Raw genomic sequence first — 13579 nt, 5'->3', positions numbered from 1 at the left:
GCTAGCCTCATAAAGCTCCCCCCCCCCCCACATTTATCCAGTCTACCTCTGGCTTAGCAGTCAGGGCCCTCTGAACCCCCATCTTGCCATGAGCTCTGCTGGGACTCGCAGCTGCAGGTGTGGCCTTGTGGCTGAGCAGCTGACCTTCTTCTGACCACCTTCTCATATCTCTGGCATCTCAGAACCTTGGGACTCCAACACTCCCCCTTGGTTTTGCCTCTCTGTGTGCGCGCGCGCTTGCGTGTGTGTGTGTGTGTGTGTGTGTGTGTGTGTGTGTGTGTGTGTGTGTAGCCATTTCTTCTTAGTGGGGAACTTTCTTGACATGTGGAGTGTCTATTTGGAGGGCCTGCAATCCTCCTTTCCCTGTGACCAGTGTGGTTCAGGGCAGGAAATGGAGACTCCTCGGTGTTGTTTGGAGTCTGAAGTGGGTGGGAGCTGGAGAGCCCTGGGCAGACCTTGTGCGGGCAGGTTGGAGCCTGCTAGAACAGAAGCCACCGTAGCAGTGCACGTGTGGAGAGATGTCCAGGCCCTGCTGGGGCCCTGGTGATTTATCTCAAGCACCGATCTGCTAAAACCAAATTCCAGAACTGTCAAAGATTTAGAGTTTCTTTGTTCTGAGATCAGACTAAAGTGGGGCCTTGTGGCTAGAGGTTTGCCAGGGTGAGGGAGAAATTGGACAGCACGTGGGCTCAGGGCTCACCTGGACTCTCATGAGGGGTACTGAGGCCAGTTTCCAGTCTTCCGCCGTGTGTTTGGAGGCGGGGGTAAAGAATGTCCACATGCTTCCCTAGAGTATTAGGTACATTCCTAGATGCCGTGGTCCCATCTCCACCCCCTACAGCGACCTGGAGCCTGCTCTAATGGGGTCATTGCTGGAGGTGTGTGTATTAACTACCACAGAATCTAAGTAACAAGCTGTCTTCCTGAGCCCAGGACCCAGCAAGTAGGGCTCGTCTCAGTTCCCTAATTTAGAGACCACGTGCGTGCCCCAGGGTTGTCAGCAGCTAGACTTCTTGAAGCTTGAAACACATTTCCATAGAAACAATGCTATAAATGGCGATTGGGTTCCTAGGCTAGCCCGCAAAGAGCCCTGGTGTCACCTCTGGAGTTGCTGAAATAAGGTATTAGTAAAATTGAGAGTGAAAACGCAGCACTAAGAGCTAGCACCCAGGACGTTAGAGGTTAAATGGTGTGGGTTTATTTGTGTGATTTTGTTTCTTTAGAGAGAGATGTCGTTCAGAGACCTCCTGGTAAGGGAAGCTCTGGGGCGGGCCCCCTGCCCACAGACACAGCCCTTTCCCTCCCAATTTCCATCCCTTTTTCCTTCCTCATCAAGCTGGGAACCTGGGCCTACCTGCTTCTAGGGAGTTTGGCTGGGGTATTTTTATGGTGACTAAATCCTGTTCAGTGGCCCTTACATCATCGATATCATCATCATCGCCATCACTGTTATTTAAACCATCTTGATCAAGTTAGAATAAACATTACACCTTAGCAATTTATGTTGTTCAGAATCCTCTTCTGATTGCTGCTAATGTTCCTGGGGATGTTTTAACATAGTTTGTGGGTCCACCTTTACTATTTCCTTGTGCTCATTTTGTCACCGTAGCATGATTTCATCGTTTTCATCAGATTGTTTCCATGTGCCAGCCTTTTCATGTTTCCTTCTGTTACCATACCATAATCTGAATGGATTTCATGTTTTGGGTCTATATACAGGTGCCATGAGCCTCTCTTGTAAAAACTCCTCTGTGATGGCATTTTAAATTATATTCATGGAATCTGGTGTCCCAACCGTAATTACCTGATCAAGGTCTTCAACTCTTACAACACAATGCCAAATCACATTCTAGAAAGGTCTGAACAGCTTATAGTGGCCCAGCAATGTCTGTGCAGCTGTTTCCTAATGGCCCTGCCATCAGCAGCTTTCTTGTTTTATTTATTTATTTGCACGTGGACTCCAGGCCATGATGGGTCCTTAATGGTGTCTTAATTTGCATATCTTAAATTGCTGCTGAGATCTGTACATTCTTTCTCTTGATGATTTACTGTTTGTGTTTCCTCATGTGTCAACCTGTGTTCATCTTCCGTGACTGCCGGAACCTCCCCACCTTCTTCCGTCTCCTTAGACTACTTTCCTATTGGGAGACACAAAACCCTGCCTTCCTCACTCCCTCCCTCCCTCCTGGGTGGGGCTCCACCCCTGGCCTGGGCTAACCCGTCTGCACACCTGCCTGGCTCACCCCCTTGCTGACTGGGACTGATGCTCTGGGCGTGGAGGGAGGAGAAATGGAGAGGGACAGGCACTGGGGGCCCAGTGATGGAAACTAAAGAGGGGGTAGGTGTGAGACAGGGGCCTGCCTGAGTGGTTCCAAACTAGGTTCATACAGTGACCTCCTTGGAGGGGGCTGCTGGGGAGATTCTGGGAGGAGCCACACACAGGCTGTCAGGGCTGGAGAGGGCATTGGAGTTCATCTGATTCAAGGGTCACCCACTCAAAGGCCCGTAGGGAACAGGGGCATTCTCAATAGGAAAGGCTGGCTGGGTATAAGAAAACAGCACAAGTGAGGTGGTCAGTGGCCAGGGAAGGGGTGGAGAGTTAGGGTGTATGAGCCCCACCATGGCTCTGCTCCTACCCCGGTGTTGCTCTCTCATAACGCTATGCTATTCACCTCATGGAGCTACTCTGCTCCGCCTCCAAGAAGGAGGGCTCGATGTGGCCAGTGTTCCAGTCTTTTTCACGACAAACCAGAAATCCTGATTTTTCGTTTAAATCTCCTGATTAGAAAAAATGTTGGCAGCAACTGTAATTCACTTCAGATCAAATGCATTATTATATGGGTCAAATAAAACCTATCTGGGTGTGAGGATGGATTGTGAGCCTCCAGTCTGTAACTCCTCGTTATTCAGCTTCCTTCCTGGGAAAACATAAGTTCAGAGACATCTGCTCATAGAGCAGAGGGAAGGGCTCAGACAGTCCAGGGATTGAATTCCATCTGTATGACCTCGGAAGAGCTGTTTCACCGTTCTGAAAGTCAGCTTTCTTATCTGTATAATGGGGACAATGGCTTACTCTCTGGGTGCTGGGTGGATCCAGTGGGCTCACATCACATCGAGCAGTTAGTAGATCTTCAATAAACATGTTGATAGAGCCTGCATGGGATCATCCAGAAAACTAGAGGAAGAACCAGGCTTAGCACTTTGCCCTCCTGACTCCCAGTCCAGAGCTTGTTCCATATCACGTTGGCCTGCATCCACGGCAGTTTCTGGAGGCATCTGGAATAGGGGTCCTTCTGATCCCTGGGAAATTGTAAGTCACTTTATGAAAGCTTGATTGCCCGACAGCTACTGAGCTCAGGTAACGGGGTCTCTCAGTTCTGTGGACTTCACCTTGCAGGCTCCAGAACCCAGGAGACTGAGCCTCAGTAGTCGTAGTTGTGGTAGCAGTAGTATTGAACCTAAGAAACCAGTAATTATAAGCTGCACCATTATTTTATGTACAACTAAGAAAGAGAAAGTGCTACTGATTTAACCACGACGTGCTATCACTTACAAGACGCGTCCTGATTTCAGAGATGTTAAATGTGCATTTGGAATGGAAGAAATAGTAATAAAAGTCATAATGATAATGTTACATTTTATTGTTTACATCAAATTCTCACATATATGATTTTTATTTGTGCATTGATCAACAGGCATTTACCGAGCACCCACCATATGTAGGCACTGTGTAGGTGCCAGGGATCCAAAGTGATGAAGATCTAGGCTGTGCTCTGATCCTAGGAAGGAGATAGCTCTGTAAGCAGCACGATGTGTAGAACAATGCATCAGGATGGAGGAAAGATGAACAAGGGCATACCATGGGAGTTTAGGGGAGGGAGTGGCCACTCTGATTCTTAGGAGCAGAGACAGAGACAGTTAGGGGTGCTTGGGATTGACTTAGGAAGTGTCCTTAGGAGGAGGGGAGTGAAGGCTAGCCCAGGCTAGCCCAGGCTAGGGCTTTGGGGAAGCTATGCAAGGAAGGATGTGTTGCAGCTGGAGCTAGCTTCAGCCAGACCCCACAGGGATCCCAGAAGGATGAATTGCACCAGCACAGAATTGGTCTCACCTTGAGGCAAGGGGCCTGACCTTTTGGACCCATTCCCCTGTCCCACCCCCTAGTCAATCATTGGCTGCAGTGCTCTCTGGTAACAAAGGCTCCCTTTGATTTTTTTTTTTTTAATCTTTATTTTTGAGAGAGAGAGAGACAGAGTGTGAGCAGGGGAGGGACAGAGAGAGAGACACACACAGAATCCGAAGCAGGCTCCAGGCTCTGAGCTGTCAGCACAGAGCCTGAAGCGGGGCCCGAACCCACGACCCGTGAGATCATGACCTGAACCGAAGTCGTGATGCTCAACCCACTGAGCCACCCAGGCACCCCCAAAGGCTCCCTTTGAAAAGGGGGTGGCCAGGGGTGCCTGGGTGGCTCAGTCAGTCGATTAAGCATCTGACTTCGGCTCAGGGCATGATCTCACGGTTTGTGAGTTGGAGCCCCGCGTTGGGCTCTGTGCTGACAGCTCAGAGCCTGGAGCCTGCTTTGGATTCTGTGTCTCCCTCTTTCTCTCTCCCTTCCTTGCTCTCTCTCTTTTTTTAAATAAATAAACATTTAAAAAAATTAAAAAAAAAAAAGAAAAGGGGGTGGCTGTGAGCCCTTAGTAGCCAACACAGGCTTGATAAAGGAGATCTGGGAGGGCTCCTGCAGTATACATTCCAGTGGCCTTCCTCTGCTTAGAGGGATCAAGGAAGGCTTCCTGGAAGAGCTGTCATTAAGCTCAAGTCTAATGGGAGACTGGGGTGTGGGTTTACCTGTGGATGAAGGTGGGGGGAGGAGGAGCATGTGTGAGCTAGCAGGCATCTTGGAGCACTTCAAGTTGCTTGGCTGTGTGGCCCTGGGGCTGGGAAGTAGGGCAGGGCTGGATTGTGCCTGAAGTGTATACACCTAACAGTTTGGCTAACGGTCTCAGCTTTTTGCAGTAGGATGCTGGGAACTGTTGCAAAGGGATGTGATCGCTCTGATGGCAGTGTGGATGGTTAAGTGTGCAAGACTAGAAGCAGGGAGATCCATCAGGAGATGAGGGAAGATGATAGCCAACACTTATAAGAGACTTCATATGTGCCAGATACTGTTAAGCTCTTATCTCCATTTAGCAGATGGAAAAACCAAGTGGTTAAATAACGCGCTGAAGGTCATCAAGCTCACGTGAGGCATGATTTGGATTCAGGGCTCAGCTTTTGCTCTTAACCTGTATTCTCCCATGAACGTGAATTTGGGATTCTAGTCCATGATGTATCAGTATTTGTTTTCACTTAAAAATGATGCTCCAAAGCATACCCCATTGCACACACTAGATCTTGTGGGTCCCGTTCCTCCTGGCCCACTGCCACAGGGTGGGGAGGCTGAGCTCCAGAGAACAGCCAGTCAGGGAGTCTGTCTGCGGCTGGCTCTGCGGGAGGCACGGCCCTGTGCTGAAAGGAGACCTTTGGGGAGCCGGCAGCCTGGGCTCTGTGAAGAAAGGGTGTTTCTGCCCCCGTGGCCCTGCTGGCCCGCCCTCCCTGGCAGCCACACCTGTTTTGTCCTTCTCCCTGCACCCAGCCAGACGGCTCTCCCAGAGTGACAGCAGCAACTGGGGACATCTGCGGAAGCTCCCTGTCAGGCCTGACAAAGGCTCTCAGAACCTGGCTCGGGCCTGAAAGAGAGAGAGGTGGAGGCGAGGGTAGGTGGGAGGGCCAGAGGCTGCAGACAGCTGTGGGCTGGTGTGGCCCTGCCCCAGAACAGGTGAAGTAAATGTGAACTGGGGAGGTGGGTCCCCTGGGTTTGCGAGGGTGAAAGAGAAGACGGTGCAGGGACTTCTCAGCACACGCTGGTTTCACTTAATGGCTGGGGTGGTTTTGAGCTCCCCGTCCTCAGAAAGGACAAAAAGCGGTGAGGAGAAGCCATGGCCGTCAAAAGATTTGGGCTGGGTGGGTGGCGCTGTGGACGAAGTTTGGTGGAAAGGACACAAAGAGGGACTGGGAGAGAAGCCTTGGAAGGACACTCGGATGGAACTCGGTGTCACTGTTGGAAAGCGTCTGGGCAGAGCCCACCCTGAGGCTGGCAGGGGGTGGATCCAAAGGCCTTTTCAGGGGGAAAAAAAAATCTTGCCTGAACTAGGTTGTTGAAAGGAAGAAGCTAGTTTTAGAAGGGGACATCGGCTAAAACAGTTAAAACAGTAACACTTGTAACCCCTTATGTGAACATAGCGTGACATAGTCATAAAGCGGGGGGTTTTTTTTGCCCTTGTGATTCTCCCAAGCCCTGAGAAGGTGGGCACTCTTTCACTGTCGATGTAACAAAATTCAGTACATCTGTTATTGGCCAAAAAAGTGAGGCTCAGAGAAGGCGCCGGTTTTCCTAAGATCACACAGGGTGTTAGCTTTAGTTAGGCAGAACCCCAACTCTGTCCTGGTTCACTGTTTTTTTCCACAACCTCTCTTTCTTCTTCTTTTTTTAAAAGTTTATTTCCTTATTTTGAGAGAGAGAGTGCGCATGAGAGAGGCATGGAGAGGAGAGAGAGAGTCCCAAGCAGGCCCTGCGCTGTCAGTGTGAGTCCGTTGTGGGGCTCGAAGCCATGAACCATGAGATCATGACCCAAGCTGAAGTCAAGAGTCAGACGCTTTACCGACTGAGCCACTCAGGTGCTCTAAACAACTTCTCTTTCTTCTGTTGAGACTGTAGGTAAAGAGGTCTTAGAGGTAGTACCTTTACTCTTGCAAAGGGAAAAGACAACGAAGACATAAGGAACATAAGGAACCCAGTATTGTGGATTTGTGATTTCCCCAACTGTATTCGTACCCTCAGTTCCCCACATTCTAGTAAAGGTTGCTTATTCACTAAAACACATCATGTGTGCTGGCCTCCACAGAAAGATCCTGACAGAATGCAGCCACGGGGCTTGGGGAGAAAACCTGTTTTTAGATAGTGACTGATGGCAGCAGAAAGTTAATGGAGCTGGGTAGGCGGAGGAAGAACCTGGCTTCCTTGGAAGCTTTTAATTTTTTTCCTTAGCGACACCTTTATTGGAATATAATTCATATACCACAAAATTCACCTTTGGGAAATTTTTTTTTTAATTTTTTTTTTTTTAACGTTTATTTATTTATTTATTTTTTTAATTTTTTTTTTTCAACGTTTATTTATTTTTGGGACAGAGAGAGACAGAGCATGAACGGGGGAGGGGCAGAGAGAGAGGGAGACACAGAATCGGAAACAGGCTCCAGGCTCTGAGCCATCAGCCCAGAGCCTGATGCGGGGCTCGAACTCACGGACCGCGAGATCGTGACCTGGCTGAAGTCGGACGCTTAACCGACTGCGCCACCCAGGCGCCCCAACGTTTATTTATTTTTGAGACAGAGAGAGACAGAGCATGAACGGGGGAGGGGCAGAGAGAGAGGGAGACACAGAATCGGAAACAGGCTCCAGGCCCTGAGCCATCAGCCCAGAGCCCGACGTGGGGCTCGAACTCACGGACCGCAAGATCGTGACCCAGGCTGAAGTCGGACGCTTAACCGACTGAGCCACCCAGGTGCCCCTGGGAAATTTTTTTTTTAAAGTTTATTTATTTTGAGAGAGACAGAGGCAGTGCGAGTCAGGGAGGGGCAGAGAGAGAGAGAGAGAGAGAGAGAATCCTAAGCTGGCTCTGCACTGCCAGCTTCGTGGAGCCCGATGCAGGCCTTGAACCCACAAAACTGTGAGATCATGACCTGAGCTGAAACCAAGAGTTGGACAACTCAGCCGACTGAACCACCCAGGCGCCCCCACCCTTGGAAGCTTGTTAATGGTCCCAGAGATGGACATTGCTGATGGCCACTCAGGGCAGTGATGGATCACTCACTCTGAGCTGAGTCCAGAGAACTGATGCAGTCCCAGGAAGCCTCTGCTTTCACTGGGACTCAGAGTTTGGAATCCTGTCAACGGTGCTATATTTCCTGGAGTGTTTCTCAGCAGACACACTCACTGGGAACTGGAGCTCTGTGCTCCTCTCTTCCCTGCAGTTGGTAAAGGTCCATGGTGGAAAAGAGCCCACTCCATGGGGAAGGTCCTGGAACACGTTCTTTTTTTCTTCTCTAAAGGGCATCCTTCTTGGCTGCCCCAGAGGTTAGAGCTTCTAAAACCAAAACTTTCACTTCACATGTCAGTGATTCTGCACTGTCATATCTGCAGCAAAACCGACCTCCAGGGCTTTCTGGAAGAGCTGCAGCTGGCTGTGCACACCCTCCTCTGCCTGCCTGTGGGAGGCAGGCTTCTCCTAATAGGCAGGGGTCATCTGAGACCGCCTGGAGCCCTCCTCTCTTGCACATATGTCCCCTTCCTTCCTCTCTTCTTTCTGAAGTAGCCCGAGTTTGTTAGTGTAGTTGGGGTGAAAGGATGTGCTGTTCCAAGATGAGCAGGACCCCTTCAGGTCACTGACTTCTGTTTCTCATGCACCCTGCCACCTTCCCCTACTCCTCCTGCTGCTTCCTGGGCCAGGCCCAGCAGCCGGCAGCAGCAGCAGCAGCAGCAGCAGCGTGGGACAGGGAGGAAGTCCTGGCGCGACAAGGTTGAGTGGGGAGTGCCCTCTGGAGTGGCTCCCACTTACTCCCTGGAGGCTGGGCCCTGGCTCCATGGTGGCAGGCTCTTCTAGGAATGTGTTCCCCAGCTGGGTTTTCTGGTTGGTTGGGAACATCCCTGGGCTGATCTGCACTGGCTCTCAGGGGCTGGCTCAAGGCTGGCTTGAAGCCAGAGTTAGGGGTTAGGGGGAGGGGATGGCCACAAGCCTGCAGAGGAGGCCACAAGCCTCCAGAGTCAGGGGTTAGGGAGGCCCTAGGGGGAGGGACGGGATGGCCACAAGCCTGCAGAGGAAACCTGGCAGCAGTGGGCACTGAACACGAAGTGGCTTTGCTTTTGTTTCTGTCACTTGGATGAGGTGTCAGTGGGGAAGAAGAAATGAGACAAATGGAAAAAACAAAAAGGCTTTACACTGAATCTCTGCCAGGAGTCCTGAAGGTCTAGCCTCTACTTAGGGGCCTGCATACCTGAGCACCCCAGTCCCTCAATGGCTCACTGTCTTCCTCTCGGGGAGATGGGAAGAGGAAGAGAGAAGTGACAGATGATTGGCTTGCCCTGTGATCTTGGGCAAGTCACTGAACCTCTCTGAACCTCAGCGTGCTCATCCATAAAACAAAGGGGGATAAAACCCTCACACACACAGGGTTGTTGAGGAGGCTGTGTGTGGGACGTGCTTTGAGAATTGTCAGGAACAGTACTGTCACATCAGATGCTAAATCCGAGAGCCTGGGCTTTTCTTTGCTGGAGGTGGTTTCCCTGGCTCCTCCATTCACTTTTTACAATCACAGAATCATGGGTTTTAAACTGGAAGGGATTTTAAGAGGTCATCTGGTCCACTCCCTTGGTATAAGTATCTTTATTTTGAAGATAAGTCTGTGTTAAGGTGTCATTATTTTGACATACCTATCCTACTATGGCACACGAATAAGCCCTTTTCCTCCTGGGTGAGGTGTGAGCTCCAGATGCACACAGGTGCTTTGGCCAGCAAAGGGGTGGCCTGCCTAGGAAGAGACAGGAGTGCTTCTTAGGAGGTGGGGGGGGGGGGTAGGTCTCTGTCATCTGCTTTCTGGGGGCAAAGGCCCTTGCCCTGCGGGCTCAGAGAGGGTGTGAGAATCCCATTCTGCTGCCTCTCCCCTTCTCTCTGAGACAGCAAGAGATGCACTTGCTTCTGAGGACTGGTCACAGGGAGAAGCAGCAGCCAGGACAGAGTGTATTCTTCAGTGTTTTTTCCTTCAAGGGCAGACTTCCTTCTGACCCATTTCTTTGGGAAACACAAAACCCCAAAACAAATGGAAAGAATCTCCCTTGGACTTTCTCCTGGCCCTGGAGCTTCAGTTGAATGTGGGGGCCGACAAGAATCTCCAGAGCAGCAGAAATGTTTCTCATCGTCCCACCAGCCAGGGGGCCTGGGCGGTTAGCTGGGAAGGCAGGGGAAATGTGGGCAGGCAGTGAAAAGCTGCCCCAACTGTGCCCTCAGTCGCCAGAGTTAAACCCAGGAGCTCTTCATTATATAAGCAAGTGGCTCTTTTATAGGGGCTGGGGCCAGTTTCTCAATAACCTTTGTACCACCAGGATCCTGGTGAGCTAAAAGCGAAACTTGGGGAAACTTAATGAAGTGGCCTGGGAGAGGGCTGTGCATGATTTACCGTATCCCAAGCCAGAGTTTTCTTTGTGGAAGAAAGCGACTTGTGTCCTCCCCTAACATCACATACACACTTTCCTGGCAGGCCCGATGGGTTTCCAAGCATTTCGTCACCCTCTCCTTCTGACCTTGGTGTGAAAGGAACGAGCCGCGTGGCCTGTTGGTTCCAGCAAAGCCATCGGGGGCGCCGGCCTGGGCTGAGGGAGGAGGGCGACCCACTCGGGAGTGGAGGTGAGGTCTGCTGGAAATCCCCAGCCCGGACAGCCGCCCGAGGTTTGAAGACGCCTTCTCCGGCCTTATTTGGTCGCAGGAAGTAGGCGGCGCTAGGCCTGCTGGCTGCGAGGCCGACCCGAGACAGTTGTGCTGATGAAGTGGTGGAGCTGGTTCCTGCTCGCCGCCGTGCCGCGCGCGCCGGCCGGCCGCTGGGCGCTCCGCGCTCCCAGCCCGGAGTTGTGCAATCCTTTGTAGCACGCCAGAGAGTCCTCCTCCTTCGCTGTTGCCTCTCGCCCTCTCTCTCTCTCTCTCTCTCTCTCTTTTTTTTTTTTTCAAGCTGTGAGCTCAACCGATGAGTCAGAGCAGTGCAATCCTGACACTGCATCGCAGGACTGGGGGTGACACGGAGGGAGGGAGAGCGATCGCGAGGCAGACACCGCGGGCGCGGGGTGCGCCGAGGCTCCTGCGCCGTGAGCGAGGGGTGACAGCCCGCGCGTCCCGCCCGGGCCCTGCCAGCAAACTTCCCAGCCTTGGGAGGCGCGGGCTGGCGGAAGCCCTGCGAGCGCCGCGGGGAGGCGACGGCGCCTGTTTGTTTTTAAAATCCGGGAGTGCGTGCAGGCGGCTGGAGCCTGGGAGGCGACCGAAGGCGGCGGCCCGCGGCGGAAAGGGGACAGCCGATGCTGGAGCCCGGGCAGGAGCCGGGTAAGTGGGGTGCTCGGCCGGCGGCCGAGGCCTGCACGCGGCGAGAAGCAGCCCGCCCTGGCGGCGGCGGCCCAGGGACCCCGGAATGCGCGCAGGCGGTGGCGGCGGGGCGCGCGGGCTGCAGCTCTGCAGGCGCGGCCGGGAGCGGGGGCGCGGGACTGCGGGGGGCGCGGCGCGTCAACTTCTGCGGCCTGGGCGGCCGGGGCGGGGTGTGCGTGTGTACGTGCGTTCGCCGCTCCGCAGCCCGCGCGTCCGCGGCCCGCACCGCCAGCCCGCAGCTGCGTGTGCCCCGCCAGCCCGCCGTGTTTGTGCAGCTACGCAGCTCGCGCGCGGCCCCCGCCCACCCGGGCGCGGCCCCGGCCGGACCCCCCTCCCCCCCTGCCGCCCCGTTCCGAGCCGCCGGGTCGGTGGCCGCGCAGGAATACGGCTGCTCCTCCCGCCGGAGAGAAACGTGGTGTCCGCAGGGAGCGGCTTGCGTGACCGAGCTCAGGCCCGGGAGGCGCCGGGAGGGGCTCGCTCGAGCTGCAGGAACTTGGCGCGGGAGCCCCTTCCCCTGGTCCTGCCAGTGTGCACGGCAAAGTGGACCTGGAAGCTGTGCCCGCGCCGGGACTTTAGGGGACAGACGTGCAGGGGCGGCAGGGAGCTGGGGCAAGTGCAGCAGAGGCCTAAGCTGGAGCGCTTAGGGCGGGCAGGCGGCCTCACCCCGCGCTCCTCTGCGCTGCTGGCGCACCTAAGACCTGTCATCCCTCTCGGCCGCCCCCGCACGCCCGCGCGGCTGCGGCCTGCCGGGCTCTCCGCACACCTCATCGTGTACTGTTTGGGGGTGCCCGTCCGGAACTCGGGGGCCCGGGTTTTGTCTGGACCCTGCACATGGCCGGCTTGGTGGAGGTGGTTTGACTCCCCCCCCCCCCATCCCAACTCATGCTTACAGGAGCGTGTGCACTAGGTTGCCCCTCTTGAGGGCCCCCATCCAAACAAGCCTCTGGATCAGGGCGTGGTGCCGCCCTGGGGTTTTCAAGCCTCAGCCCCAAGGAAGGCCAGCCTGGAGGAGGTACCTGCCACTCAAAGTGGTGGCCACTGGGTATTCCAGCCCAGCCTCCAGAGCGAGCTGCTGGAAAGATGAAAGGGGAAGTTACTCGCCCCATTTAAAACTTTGTTGGTCACAACTTTGGTGGCAACTTCCTGCTTCCACCATCCCACATCGGATTTGTGTGCCTGCCTGTGGAGCCTGGGTGGGGGGCCGGTGGGATCAGAGAAGAGCTGGCTGGCCAAGGCTGACTGTGGAGGCCACCCAGGCACGTGTGTGCAGGGGATCCCTGTTGGCAGTTGTGGCTGGGGGGAGGGGAAGTCTGGCTGGCTCCAGCAGGGGGAGCCTGGCCTGGTGGCGGCCTGGAGGCCTGGCCTCCTTGTCCAGGCGGCTTCAGGATTGAGACTGGAGGCCTGGTGAAGGTGGAAGAACTGCTGTTCTGAGGAGAAACCTCTCCTCCCTTGTGGGGCCCCGGATGAGGAGAGGAAGCCACCTGCTTTGCTCCAGAACCTCCCAGGGATGATGTGGCACATGATCAAAGAAATGCACCCTTTCCACAGGTAGTTAGGTAGCTTCAGGACTAAGGGGAAAAAGAGAAACCTTCCCAGGTTGAGAATTTAGGGGTCCTCTTTTTCCTACTGCTCTGGACGTTGAATAAGAGGGGTGTAAACATTCGATTACTGTGATAAACCGTCTCATTGCATGGCCCTGGCTCAGTCTCCATTCTAATTGGATCGATCTCTGGCTAGTTACTCTGGTCTGAGTAGCTCCTAGGGGACAAGGTGGTGAAGAACCTAGAAGGTCCTCCCCCCCGCCCCCCACCACTGTACAGCTTGCTTTGGGACAGTCTGCCCACTGCCAGTGTGGCTTTTCCAAGTAGCAGGCAGAACTCTCACTCTATGCTAGGAGAGGGTGCCCTGGAATGTCCATGGGGATGAGAATTCAACTTTTAAATGTGGGATTTAAAAATAACCCAATTGTTTAGCCCTGTGGGCTGCTGCTTGTAATAAATGGAGAAAAGAAGAAAAAGGAAAAGATACAGTTACAGATTCAGGTAAGGGCTGCCCATGACTGCAGAATCCAGGCAAGGGCTGCCCAGTAGAGCCAGGAAAAAGAGGAGTGGAGGAAGGGGGGGGGGGGGACATGGAGCGCAGTGTCTTGGAAGGGGAATGGTCCCAGTCCAGGAATCTGGCCTTGATAGCCCCTCTCCTGCAGTTGGGTGTCCCAGATGGGAACTTTGCTTACTGTGGAGTAGGGATGGCTACAAGTAGCTGGGAGATTCCTGCTGATCCTTTGAGGCCTGTTTCAAATGCCACTTCTTTTGAGTCTTCTCTGAACACTCATTTCCACCTTATGTAGTCATTTGTGTACA

General features: G+C 53.7%; 1 protein-coding gene across 3 annotated transcripts in view; it reads left to right on the top strand.

Annotated features, from left to right (window-relative positions):
- The window catches only part of MIDEAS (mitotic deacetylase associated SANT domain protein), a 68211-nt gene that overhangs the window by 14599 nt on the left and 40033 nt on the right, over window positions 1-13579 (top strand). The window contains exon 1 of one of the 3 annotated variants that reach the window (XM_030319522.1): window positions 10680-11180. The exons of the other annotated variants lie outside the window; for them this stretch is intronic. The gene's annotated coding sequence lies outside the window, so the exon portion shown is untranslated. Of the gene's footprint in view, window positions 1-10679; window positions 11181-13579 lie in introns of those variants that run through there. 3 annotated transcript variants of the gene reach the window in all.

This window comes from Lynx canadensis, chromosome B3, assembly GCF_007474595.2.
Source record: "Lynx canadensis isolate LIC74 chromosome B3, mLynCan4.pri.v2, whole genome shotgun sequence".
Taxonomy (NCBI): Eukaryota; Metazoa; Chordata; class Mammalia; order Carnivora; family Felidae; genus Lynx; species Lynx canadensis.
Note: the sequence above shows the minus strand (reverse complement) of the source record. Positions and strands in the feature narration are given on the sequence as shown.